This window comes from Chiloscyllium punctatum, chromosome 30 (genome assembly GCF_047496795.1).
Source record: "Chiloscyllium punctatum isolate Juve2018m chromosome 30, sChiPun1.3, whole genome shotgun sequence".
Lineage (NCBI taxonomy): Eukaryota > Metazoa > Chordata > Chondrichthyes > Orectolobiformes > Hemiscylliidae > Chiloscyllium > Chiloscyllium punctatum.
Genome location: NC_092768.1, coordinates 42,495,371 through 42,507,786, shown reverse-complemented (window position 1 = coordinate 42,507,786; position 12,416 = coordinate 42,495,371).

The following is a 12,416-nucleotide window of genomic DNA, read 5'->3' as shown; positions in this document are numbered from 1 at the left end:
ATACAACTGCAACCACGCAGTGAAAGTCATTTCACTGCATCACAGAGCCTCTGTTCGAAACAGGGGCGCTGGTGATTTTTAGCCCATCAAGACTGGTTTATAAAGTAAGCATCTCTGAAAGGTACCAGAAGGCGTATTAAAAATGTTTCCAATTTTTTTTAAAAAGGATTTAATTTGTTAAGAAACGGACTGGGATACACCTTTGGAAGCAGTGCATGGTTCGGTTTTGGATTCCATGTTATTTTCAGAGTTTTAACATTCAGGAAATGGAGGGACACACTTCAACAGCTCCAACAGTTCCCAGCCCGAGCACTCATTGAGAGGACAACTTAGACCCATCCTTGAAGTAGACTTTAGATCATAGAACATTATAGCGCAGTACAGGCCCTCGATGTTGCACTGACCTGTGATACCAATCTGAAGGCCATCTAACCTACACGACTGAGTGCATGAAATTCCCAGGATAGTAAATGATCCAAGGGGATTACAGTCAGAGAGTAGGGAGCTGGAATCGGGAATAGACCCAATCTAAATTCAGTTACAGGGTTGTTAAAGTGGTATATTAATGCAGAGTCACACAAACCTAACACAGAGAGCACAGATTTAAGATGTGAGTTCTGGTGAAAGATCCTGCATGTGGAACATTAAAGCTATTTTTTACTCAGTGCAGTTGCTGCCTGGCTTGTTTTCCTGTTTTGATCTCAGATATCCAGCTTCTGCAGTGTTTTGCCTGGAAATATAAGGAGGTCTGGTGAGAGGAATGGGATTGGGGAGCCATGGGTGTGGAGTGGTTGGGTCTGGGTGAGAGAGGTTGCAGGAGACTTTTGAGGTCAGGTCAAGCCTTATCTTTTTTAGTTAGATACACTAAGTAGTAATGGCATGGAATCCATTCGCTCGGTTGGCTGGCTATCTAGCTTGTGATGCTGAGTGATGCCAACAATGTGGGTTCAATTCCAGTTGAGGTTACCATGAAGGATTCTCCTTCTCAATTCTGTCTCTTCCCCAGATGGTGGAGCACATCAGGTGAAAGCACCACTGTTGCCTATCTCTGTTGAGAGAGCAGTCTTATGGATCTGTAATGACCTTACAGGGTCTGTCACAAAGGCTGCTTGTGAGAAAATGGTGGTAATGGATTAGCAAGGATTGAGATCCACAGGAAAGCAGCCTCACAGAGATGTCAACTCTCGGTGATAGCAGCAAAAGTAATGATTGCACAATGAGATACATAAATGGGACAACTGTTCCAAAGTACAGACACGTCCTCGGTTTAAAGATGTTGTTTAAAGGTCTGTTGCTAGAGCTTCAATCTACAGGGGGTCTAACCACAGGCAGGTCTCATGGGTTCCCCATGTCAGTGAAAGGAGATTGTAACAACGCAAAGCCCTTCTCCAGATAGATGCTGCCCATTTTCAGACGGCTTTTCCCTCACAAGGCCCTTGTTTTGCAACCATCCCCTGCCAGTCACCTCTGCCAAAGCAGTTAATCCCCTTCCAGTGGGATGGCAAGGCTTGCAGGGAGGATGAAAAGGAATGAAAGCCATTGACACCAATTCCATCTCGAGATCTACTGTGCCTCGAGAGCCTGTTCCGCTGAGTCCTTTCAATGTGGTGCCTGAGCAACGTGGGAGATGTCAGGACACAGGGCAGAGGGGGAGCGATCTCTGAGGCCACTAACAGTGAGACACATGGAGCCCAGAGATGGGTGGTGTAGGGTCTGAGAGAAACCCGGGGGTGCAGCATGAGCCCAACTAAGACAAGGAAGTGACTACAGAGGGGGAGAGAGAGGTGTAAGGGCACTCTGGGTTAGACCATGGGATCAATGACACTAAGACACGTGCACATAACACAGGTTGAATATTCAGTTCACTATTCATGTCCGGAATTGAAATGAATTCGCTTTCTTGTCACTCAAATGAGTCCAGTTAGAAGTTTGCAGTCACTGCATTACAGCACCATCTCAGATACAAAGGCACAGATACTCAAGTTCAAATTCTTAGGAAACAAAAAAAAGTTAGGAAAGTCAAGAAATAAATAGCCCATCATTGTCAGTCTTCAGAATAAACTTGAAAAATAAAACAAAAGTGAAAAGTTCAGAGTATCAGTCTTTCTGACCCACTCCACGCTGGCACCAACTCACAAAGGAGGCCCCCAATACCACGCCGCCATCAATGTAAGGGTTGACCCACTTTAGGCACCATCTCTTCACCACTGGGCCCACTTCGCTGACACCACAGACCCCACACTCACCCAGCAACCAAGAGTCACTGGCTCTGCTGCCGAAACAGGTCACACTCGGCATCCCACTTCAGCTGCAGTTGTCACTTTGCGGGGCTGCCATCTTGAAGAGTCCGCTGCCTCCGTCCCCGATCACTGGACAGGCTTTGCTGCCACTACTGGGCCCAAATGCCAGGAGGGGAACCTCACTGCTGCCCCCCCGCTGGCCGTGAACACCAGGAGGGGAACCTCACAGCTACCCCCCACTGACCCCGAATGCCAGGAGGGGAACCTCACTGCTGTCCCCCACTGGCCGTGAACAACAGGAGGGGAACCTCATTGCTGCCCCCTGCTGGCCGTGAACACCAGGAGGGGAACCTCACTGCTGTGCCCCCACTGGCCGTAAACACCAGGAGGGGAACCTCACTGCTGCCCCCCCGCTGGCCCCGAATGCCAGGAGGGGAACCTCACAGTTACCCCCCACTGGCCCCGAATGCCAGGAGGGGAACCTCACTGCTGTCCCCCGCTAGCCGTGAACACCAGGAGGGGAACCTCATTGCTGCCCCCCCACTGGCCCTGAACACCAGGAGGGGAACCTCACTGCTGCCCCCAGCTGGCCCTGAACACCAGGAGGGGAACCTCACTGCTGCCCCCGGCTGGCCCTGAACACCAGGAGGGGAACCTCATTGCTGCCCCCCCACTGGCCCTGAACACCAGGAGGGGAACCTCACTGCTGCCCCCAGCTGGCCCTGAACACCAGGAGGGGAACCTCACTGCTGCCCCCGGCTGGCCCTGAACACCAGGAGGGGAACCTCATTGCTGCCCCCCCACTGGCCCTGAACACCAGGAGGGGAACCTCACTGCTGCCCCCGGCTGGCCCTGAACACCAGGAGGGGAACCTCACTGCTGCCCCCGGCTGGCCCTGAACACCAGGAGGGGAACCTCACTGCCGCCCCCTGCTGGCCCTGAACACCAGGAGGAGAACCTCACTGCTACCACCCGCTGGCCCTGAACACCAGGAGGGGAACCTCACTGCTGCCCCCCACTGGTACTAAATGGTGAGAGATTGCATTCACTGCTGTCACCTCCGATCGCCAGGGGAATGTCCTCACTGCTGCCGGTTCCTCCAATCACTGGGAAGAGCCACATCTGCCACTCCGCATGTGAGCCTCCCTCGCTACCGTGCGCCTGTGTGTATGGCCAGATTGTGGCTTCTATTGATATCAAAGCAAACATTCAAAGATATGAGAGTGGTGTCTGTGAAACATTCCTTCCTCACCTTGTGTGGACTCAGCATTCTTCATGAGTTGATATCTCTGGCACATACCCATTTTACAGTGCCAGGCAATGGTGTGGGGGTGGGGAGAATGCAACTGGGAGGAAGAGTTTGGGAGAGTGGGGTAGGGAAAGAGATTCAGACTGGGGAAAGATTGGGATATGGGGAAGATGGGTGGCACGGTGGCACAGTGGTTAGCACTTCTGCCTCACAGCGCCAGAGACCCGGGTTCAATTCCCGCCTCAGGCGACTGACTGTGTGGAGTTTGCACGTTCTCCCCGTGTCTGCGTGGGTTTCCTCCGGGTGCTCCGGTTTCCTCCCACAGTCCAAAAATGTGCAGGTCAGGTGAATTGGCTAAGTTAAATTGCCCGTAGTGTTAGGTAAGGGGTAAATGTAGGGGTATGGGTGGGTTGCGCTTCTGCGGGGCGGTGTGGACTTGTTGGGCCGAAGGGCCTGTTTCCACACTGTAATGTAATGCAATCTAATCTAATATTGGGTTAGAGGGAGAGATTATGATTGGCAGCAGATTAGCATGTGGGGGAAGATAGTGGGATAGGGAGAGGGATTGGAATTGTGGAAGACTGGGATGTGGGGCCAGAGGGAGAGATTGGGACAACTAATGTCTGAAGCAGGGCATGGGGGAGGGAGGAGGGAGAGGTGTGATGACGGATTATTCTCCTTGGACTTGGAAGCTGATGACTGGCTCTGGAGACTTGGGTTGGAATTTCCTCACAACACAGGGTGGAATTTGAATCTTTTTAAAAATTTAGAACTTAAATAGTCAGCGATGACCATGTTGAACAGTAAACTCCAATGTTTATTAGTCTCTTTGATGTGCTACTGTTACCTGCATTTGTGGTAAAATATATATGTGTAAAGACAGTATGATGAATAAAGGATAAATTTTACAATTAAAAATGATCTTGCGCTCTCAAAGCAGAGGGCACAGGCATTAAAGAACGATAAAGTTGCTCTGGAAATTAGAAGGACTGGTGGGTTTTATAGAGGTGCTATGTGGGAGTAGCACGGGGGCTCAGTGGCTAGCACTGCTGCCTCACAGCGCTACGGAGACAGGTTTGATTTCAGACTCGGGCGACTGTGTGGAGTTTACACATTCTCCCTGTGTCTGTGTGGGTTTCCTCTGGGTGCTCCGGTTTCCTCCCACAGTCCAAAGATGTGCAGGTTAAGGCCCTCACCCTGATGGCCACCTTTGTGTGTGGCTGCATCAAGCTGTGCGTGGATCCCCGGTACGCAAACACCAAGTGTCAATACGTACTGAGGTTCTACCTGTCCCCCGTGTTGCGAAGGATGGGCCTGGCCTCGCTGCCGCGGAACGCTCTGAGTTGCTGGACCGTTCCGTATCACCTGTCCTTCGTGGAGAAATTTATGAAGAAAAACACCTTTGATCACAAGTCCATCAGGAAGTGGTCAGCATGTAGTGTCCTTGAGACTCTTCGGGAAAAGGAGAGGGCGGATCCTGTCGAACGGTTCCCTGAGCAGACTGTCAAAGCCATTTGGCAGAATGCCTCATCGCCAGAACTTTCCAACAAGCACCAAGACATGGCTTGGCTGGTGGTGAGAAGGGCTCTGCCTGTGAGATCCTTTACGCACGCCCGGACTCTTAGCCGCACCACACGCTGCCCTTGAAGCGGCTACGGGGGAGACAAGACTGTCACACACCTCCTTCTGGAATGTGCCTACGCAGAGGAAGTCTGGAGAGGAATGCAGTGGTGTTTGTCGAGGTTCGTCCCGAGCAGTGCCGTGACGCGGGACTCCGTGCTCTACGGCCTGTTCCCCAGGACGCACACCGAGACGAAGATCAACTGTGCCTGGAGGATCATCAACTCGGTGAAGGACGCTCTCTGGACGGTCCGAAACCTGTTGATCTTCCAGCTGAAGGAGTTGACCCTGACTGAGTGTTGCAGACTGGCACATTCCAAGGTCCAGGATTACGTGTTGAGGGACGCGCTGAAGCTTGGGGCAGCTGCCCCCAAGGCACGATGGGGAAAGACCACCGTGTAACATCTGCCTGGCTAAAGAAGAACGGGGGGCCCATGCAGTCATTTGGGCTCTGCTGACGCCTCAGCTAAAAATGTAATCATACAGACCTGTAAATAGGAATGATTACTCTGTTTTCGGTATGCAAACAAATGGAATGTTTACATATGTATGGTATGTCCAACTGTACAGACCATCAAAGTATTTTATGAATAAAGTATATTTTTGAAATTTAACAAAATATTGCCTTCACAATGTTATCATTGTACCAGCTTCCACCACTTCCACTGGCAGCTCATTCCATACACGCACTACCCTCTGGGTGAAAAGGTTTCCCTTATGCTCCTTTCGTATATTCTCCCTCTCACCCTAAACCTATGCCTCTAGTTCTGGACTCCCCCATCCCATGGCTGTTCACCCTATCCCTGTCCCTCATGATTTATAAACCTCTACAAATTGACCCCTCAGCCTCTGTTGCTCCAGGGAAAACAGACCCAGCGTATTCAACCTCCCCTTACAGCTCAAAACCTCCAACCCTGGCAACATCTTTGTAAATCTTTTTCTGAACCCTTTAAAGTTTCACAAAATCCTTCTGATAGGAGAGGGACCAGAGTTGCACACTGTATTCCAAAAGTGGCCTGACCAATGTCCTGTACACCTGCAACATGACCTCCCAACTCCTATTCTCAATGTTCTGACCAATAAATGAAAGCATACTAAGTGCCTTATTCACTATCCTATCTACTTTTGACTCTACTTTCACGGAGCTATGAACTTGCACTCCAAGGTCTCTTTGTTCAACAACATTCCCCAGGACCTTACCATTAAGTGTATAAGTCTTGCCCTGGTTTGCCTTTCCAAAATGCAGCATCTCGCATTTATCTAAATAAATCTCCATCTGCCACTCCTCAGCCCATTGGCCTGTCTGATCAAGATCCCATTGTACTCGGAGGTAACCTTCTTCGCTGTCCACCACACCTCCAGTTTTGGTGTCATCTGCAAACTTACTAACTATACCTCTTATGCTCACATCCAAATCATTTATATAAATGATGAAAAGCAGCAGACCCAGCACTGATCCTTGTGGCACTCCACTGGTCACAGCTCTCCAGCCTGAAAATTAGCCCTCCACCACCACCCTCTCTCTTCTACCTTCGAGCCAGTTCTGTATCCAAATGGCTAGTTCTCCATGTATTCCATAAGATCTAACCTTGCTAACCAGTCTCCCATGAGGAACCTTGTCGAACACCTTACTGAAGTCCATATAGATCACGCTCACCACTCTGCCCTCATCAATCCTCTTTGCTACCTCTTCAAAATCTCAATACCGTTAGTTTCTATGGCACTGGATTTGCACTGGGCTCTTTGAACCTCAATTAGCAATCTTGAATGGTGGACAAAGAGGGGATGTGGGAAGGACACTTGTGTATCTCTGCCCTGACTTTACTGGCACACCCCCACCACCTCTGCAGGTTATGGAGAACAGGTACATTAAGACTAGGAAGGGACCCCAGCCCCTGTGTAGCCTGCCCGTTGAATTAGGTGAAATGTCCCCAAAACATGGCCATGGTTGACTATCTACTACCTTCTGGGAAATTATGGATGGGTAATAAATGCTGGTCCACCTAGTGACACCCTCATCCTGTGAGCAAGTAAAATTACATTTCCAAGTCAGGATGGTGAGAGGCTTAAAGGGGAGCTTGCAGGTTGGTGGACGTGTTCCCATGTATCTGCTACCCTCCTCCTTCCAGATAGGAGTGATTGTGTGTTTGGAAAGTACTGTCTGAGGATCTTTGGTGAATTTCTGCAGTGCATCTTGTAGATGGTAGACTCTGCTGCGATTGAGGAGCAGCAATACATGGAGGGAATATTTGTGATTGTTGTTGAGTGTGAATCCTGAACGCTGTCGCCATATTATTACAATGGCTACAGAGCAGTTCAGAGGTCAGGAATCCTGCAGCGGGTTTCGAATCATAGAATCCCGCCAAGGCAGGCAGAGGTCATTCGGCCCATTGAGTCTGCGCCAACCCACTGAACAGCATCCCACCTAGACCCAAGATCTCACCCTATCCCAAAAACCCCACATTAACCATAGCTAACCCACCCAGCCTGCACATCCTTGGGCACTACAATTTAGATTAGATTAGATTCCCTACAGTGTGGAAACAGGCCCTTCAGCCCAACAAGTCCACACCGACCCTCCGAAGAGTAACCCACCCAGACCCAGCTCCCTCTGGCTAATGCACCTAACACTATGGGCAATTTAGCACGGCCAATCCGCCTAACCTGCACAACTTACGACACATAAGACGGCATGGTGGCTCAATGGTTAGCACTGCTGCCTCACAGCACCAAGGTCCCAGGTTCGATTCCAACCTCGGGGGTGACTGTCTGTGTGGAGTTTGCATTCTCCCCGTGTCTGCGTGGGTTTCCTGCGGGTGCTCCAGTTTCCTCATACAGTCCAAAGATGTGCTGGTCAGGTGAATAGGCCATGTTAAATTGCCCATAGCTCTAGGTGCATGAGGGAGATGGGTCTAGGTGGGCCAAAGGGCCTGTTTCTGCCCTGGAGGGAATCTAGTCTTATCATATAATCTCCAGTGTGGAAACAGGCCTTCTGGTCCAACAATCCTCACTGACCCTCCGAACAGTAACCCACCCAGACCCATTCCCCTACCCTATTACTCTACATTTACCCCTGACGAACGCACCTAACCTGCACATTCCTGAATACTATGGATTGTGGGAAACCCATGCAGACACGAGGAGAATGTGCAAACTCCACACAGACAGTCCCCCGAGGCTGAAATTGAACCCAGGCCCCTGGCGCTGTGAGGCAGCAGTGCTAACCACTGAGCCACCGTGCTGTCCTGACTTTGGGAGGAAATTGGAGCACCCAGAGGAAACCCATGCAGGCATGGCAAAATGTGCAAACTCCATACAGTCGACTGGAGTTGGAATCAAATCTGGGTCCCTAGAGCAGTGTGACGGCAGTGCTAACCACTAAGCCACTTTATCTTCCCCAACTCACCTCCTGACTCCCCTGTCTCCCATCTACAAGGTCAGAGTGTAATGGAATACTCTCCACTTGCCTGGATTGCAGCTTCAACATTCTCCAAGTCTAACACCAGCTGTAACAAAACAGCCCACTCAATCAGAATCCGATGTAAGCATTCACTCCCTCCATATTGATACTCAGTGTGTGTCAGTCACAAGATGCAACACAGCAACTTGCCAGTACTCCTTTGGCAGTGCCTTCCAAACCCATGCCCTCTACCATCTAGGAGGACAAGGGCAGCAGATGCATGAGAACACCGAGCCCTGCAGGTTCCCCTCAAGTTAGTTCACCATCCTGACTTGGAACTGTATCGCTCTGCCTTCAGTGTCGCTGGGTCAAAATCCTGAAACTCTGTAATCTCAAATGACTGTAGCAGCTCAGGGAAATGGCTTAGCACCAACTTCTCTAAAGTAAAAGTAGTATGCTCAAAACCCTCAAAGGGGTTTTCACTCGAGAGGTGAGGCCCCAAAACCACAACCGATTATGGTGAGATACTCCCTGTCAACCGTGTGTGTAGAGCCACTGAGTAGAAACATCATTGTTGTAACTGCTGCAATGCAGAGATAGGGACCGATGCGATCTTATCCAGGGGAACATAAAACACTTTGGCCTAATGAGCCAGGCACATCCTTCCCTTCATAGATCCACATTGACTGTTCGATCACTTCACAATCACTGTGATTCCAGCAATTCTTTTGTTATCTGGTTTCTGCGCCTCACTGGTTATTAATGGCGGAGTGATACTTCCAACTTTTTAACCCGAGGCATGACTCCACAATCTCTTAGTGACGTTTTCCTAAACTTTCAATCAGATAATATAAACAAGAAGTAGGTGGCACTGCTCATGGGCTTAGAAGGTGCTACATGAGGTGCCTTGGTGAATTTCTGCAGTGCATCTTGTAGATAGTATTGTATACACTAACGGTACTGAGCATCATTGGTAGAGTAACTGAATTTAGTGGATCTTGTGGGTTGCTTTAGATTACATAGTATGGAAACAGACCCTTCAGCCCAACAAGTCCACACTGACCCTCCAAAGGAGAGCAACCCACCCAGACCCATTCCCCCACCTAATATTTACCCCAAATAATGCAGCTAACATTATGGGCAATTTAGCATGGCCAAGTCACTTGACCTGCACATCTTTAGATTGTGGGAGGAAACAGACACCGGGAGAATGTGCAAACTCCACACAGGCAGTCCCCCAAGGTAGGAATTGAACCCAGGTCTCCAGCGCTATGCTAACCACTGAGCCACCGTGCCACCCAGTTTTGTCAAGTTTCTTCAATGGTGATGTGGAGGAGCCAGTGTCCGACTGGAGTGGATACGACACAAGGTCATAGTTCAACAGGTTTATTTGAAATCACAAGCTTTCACAGCACTGCTCCATTGCCTGACGAAGATGCAGTGCTCAGAAAGCTTGTGATTTCAAATAAACCTGGTGGACTATAACCTGGTGTCGTGTGACTTCTGACCTTCTTCAGTGTTGTTGGAGCTGCACACTTCCAGGCACGTGGGGGAGAATCCCATCTGACTTACGCCTTGCAGAAGGTCATGGCAGAAGATGTTTGCATTTTCCAACAAATTCACTGCTCACCTATTGCATGGCAGCCTATGGGATCGTGCTGTACACATGTTGGTTTCCCTGTACCACAACATCAAGGCTGTGGGTGTGGTTTGCTGTCGGTTGACTTTCTGTGGAGACAAAATGCAGTATCAGTGGGTAAGCTGCTTATTTAAGTTGAGATGTAACTCGGCAGATAGAGGTGCCCCCCGCGCTTTGATGGACAACAGTTGCTTTTCCCTGCCCGGAGAGTTTGAGAAATATCATGGTAATCATCTCCCTGGAATGCTCACATCATTATAACGATCCAACATGAAGTGAACAAAACTGTCTCGATTCTATAAACCGAGACCTGCAAGCCTTTCACTGCTCCTTGAGCCATCTGCCAATAATTAATGTGCTTTTCATGTTCAAACAGAATGGCAGATCCATCCTGCAACACAGAGACCCTGCAGGTTGAAACGCAGCCTGACCTTGGCAGCTGCATTGAATGTCTGAGGGATGATACAAGCTGTGGTTTCGTTTATGGGAAATAGCAACTGTTGTTGGCCGAGGGTCAAGTCATTCCCACATCATGGGGTAGAGTCGGGGAAAACACAGAAAATAACAAAATGCATTGAAGTAAGGCCTTTCACAACCTCAACTCTCATTGGTCAACTTTGACACAGAGCCATTGTTATAAAGTAGGAAACGTGGCAGTGAAATGTGGCCAGAAAACCCCCCCTCTTTGAAATAGTGCCCTGGGAGCTTCCACATGTACCCAGATAGGCAGATGGGGTGTCAGCTTAACGTCTCATTGATGTTAAAAGGTGCAAACTCTGACAGTGCAGCACTCCCTCAGTACTGTACTGGATTAACACAGCAGATATTCCTGCACTCCGATCTCTGGAGGGAGAACCAGAGCCCCTTGTGTCTGCTACCAATTCAGTCACAACCTTGAAGCAAAGTCTCAGCGGAAAACAGAGCACTCAACAGAAACGCAGAGCTGGGTTTTACATGCCCCCATTCTTTGGCCAGGGGTGGGGAGGGTGACATAAAATGGGATGGACGCCCCATCAACTTCCCTGAGCTGTTCCTGACAGCATGGTGTGGTGGGCGGCTCTGAAATAAGATAACCATTGAGGGTCGATTGAGCTCATACGAGGCCATGTGTTCGCATCCCATCCCACAACAGGGATGGTGTTGGCGGAAGGGACTGTTTGCTTTTTTTTTCCCTCCAAGAAATGACTTTTGAAAGGCAGAAAACACAGGGTGGCCCTATCGACAGGGGCACTCTGTACTCTCCTTCCAGAAATCCAGGTTGCATTTACACCCAAGCTTGGCACTGCTCAGGGATTTCAAGAGCTATTAGCATGTGGAGCATTACCACCCCGGCGAGGGGTTGGCAATCCAACTGTGCCCTTGTTTAACACAGCCCACTCTATGATAAGGGCATGGAGCAGGCATTCCTTGCTATTAATCAGATACAGACTGGTTTATAATTGCAGAGAGCAGGGAATGGGTTAGCATTTCACGCCTAGTTCCCCCATTCCCACAAAACATTTCACCTGTAAAATCTCCAGGGTCCATCACAGCCTGGATTGAATGGGAATGGAAATCCCTTGGGGGGGAGCGATGCCGTCAGTCCCATGCCAATTTACCCAAACTCACCAGTGACAATTCTAATTGAAACCAGCTAGTGTGGGAGACCATCAGGTTCAGGGGCCAGGCTGGTATATACCCCCATTCAACTGGAGTCATAGAATCCCTGTTGTATGGAAGCAGACCATTCAGCCCATTGAATCCACACTGACCCTCCAAAGAGTATCCCACACAGACCCACCCCATCCTTGTAACCCTGCATTTACCATGGCTAATCCTGCGCATCCCTGGACACTATGAGCAATGTAGCATGGGCAATCCACCCTAACCTGCATATTGTTGGACAGTGGGAAGAAACCAGAGCACCCAGAGGAAATCCACACAGACACGGGGAGAATGTGCAAACTCCACACAGACAGTCACCTGAGGCTGGAATCGAACTAGGGCTCCTGGGACGATGCGGCAGCAGTGCTAACCCACTGATCCACCATGCCACCTTGAAAGATTGCAAGCAGTATTGTCAAACAGGTTTAAACTCAGTGAACTGACAGATTTAGGTTCAGTGTTCTGATAAAGAGTCACAGGACCCAAAACATTAACTTGGCTTTTTTTTCCCCAAAGATGCTGCCAGACCTGCTGAGTTTCTCCAACAATTTCTTTGTTTTTGTTTCTTTGTTTTATTTCTGTTTGATTTTGATCCAATGTTAGGTTAGGTTCATCCCATGAGAT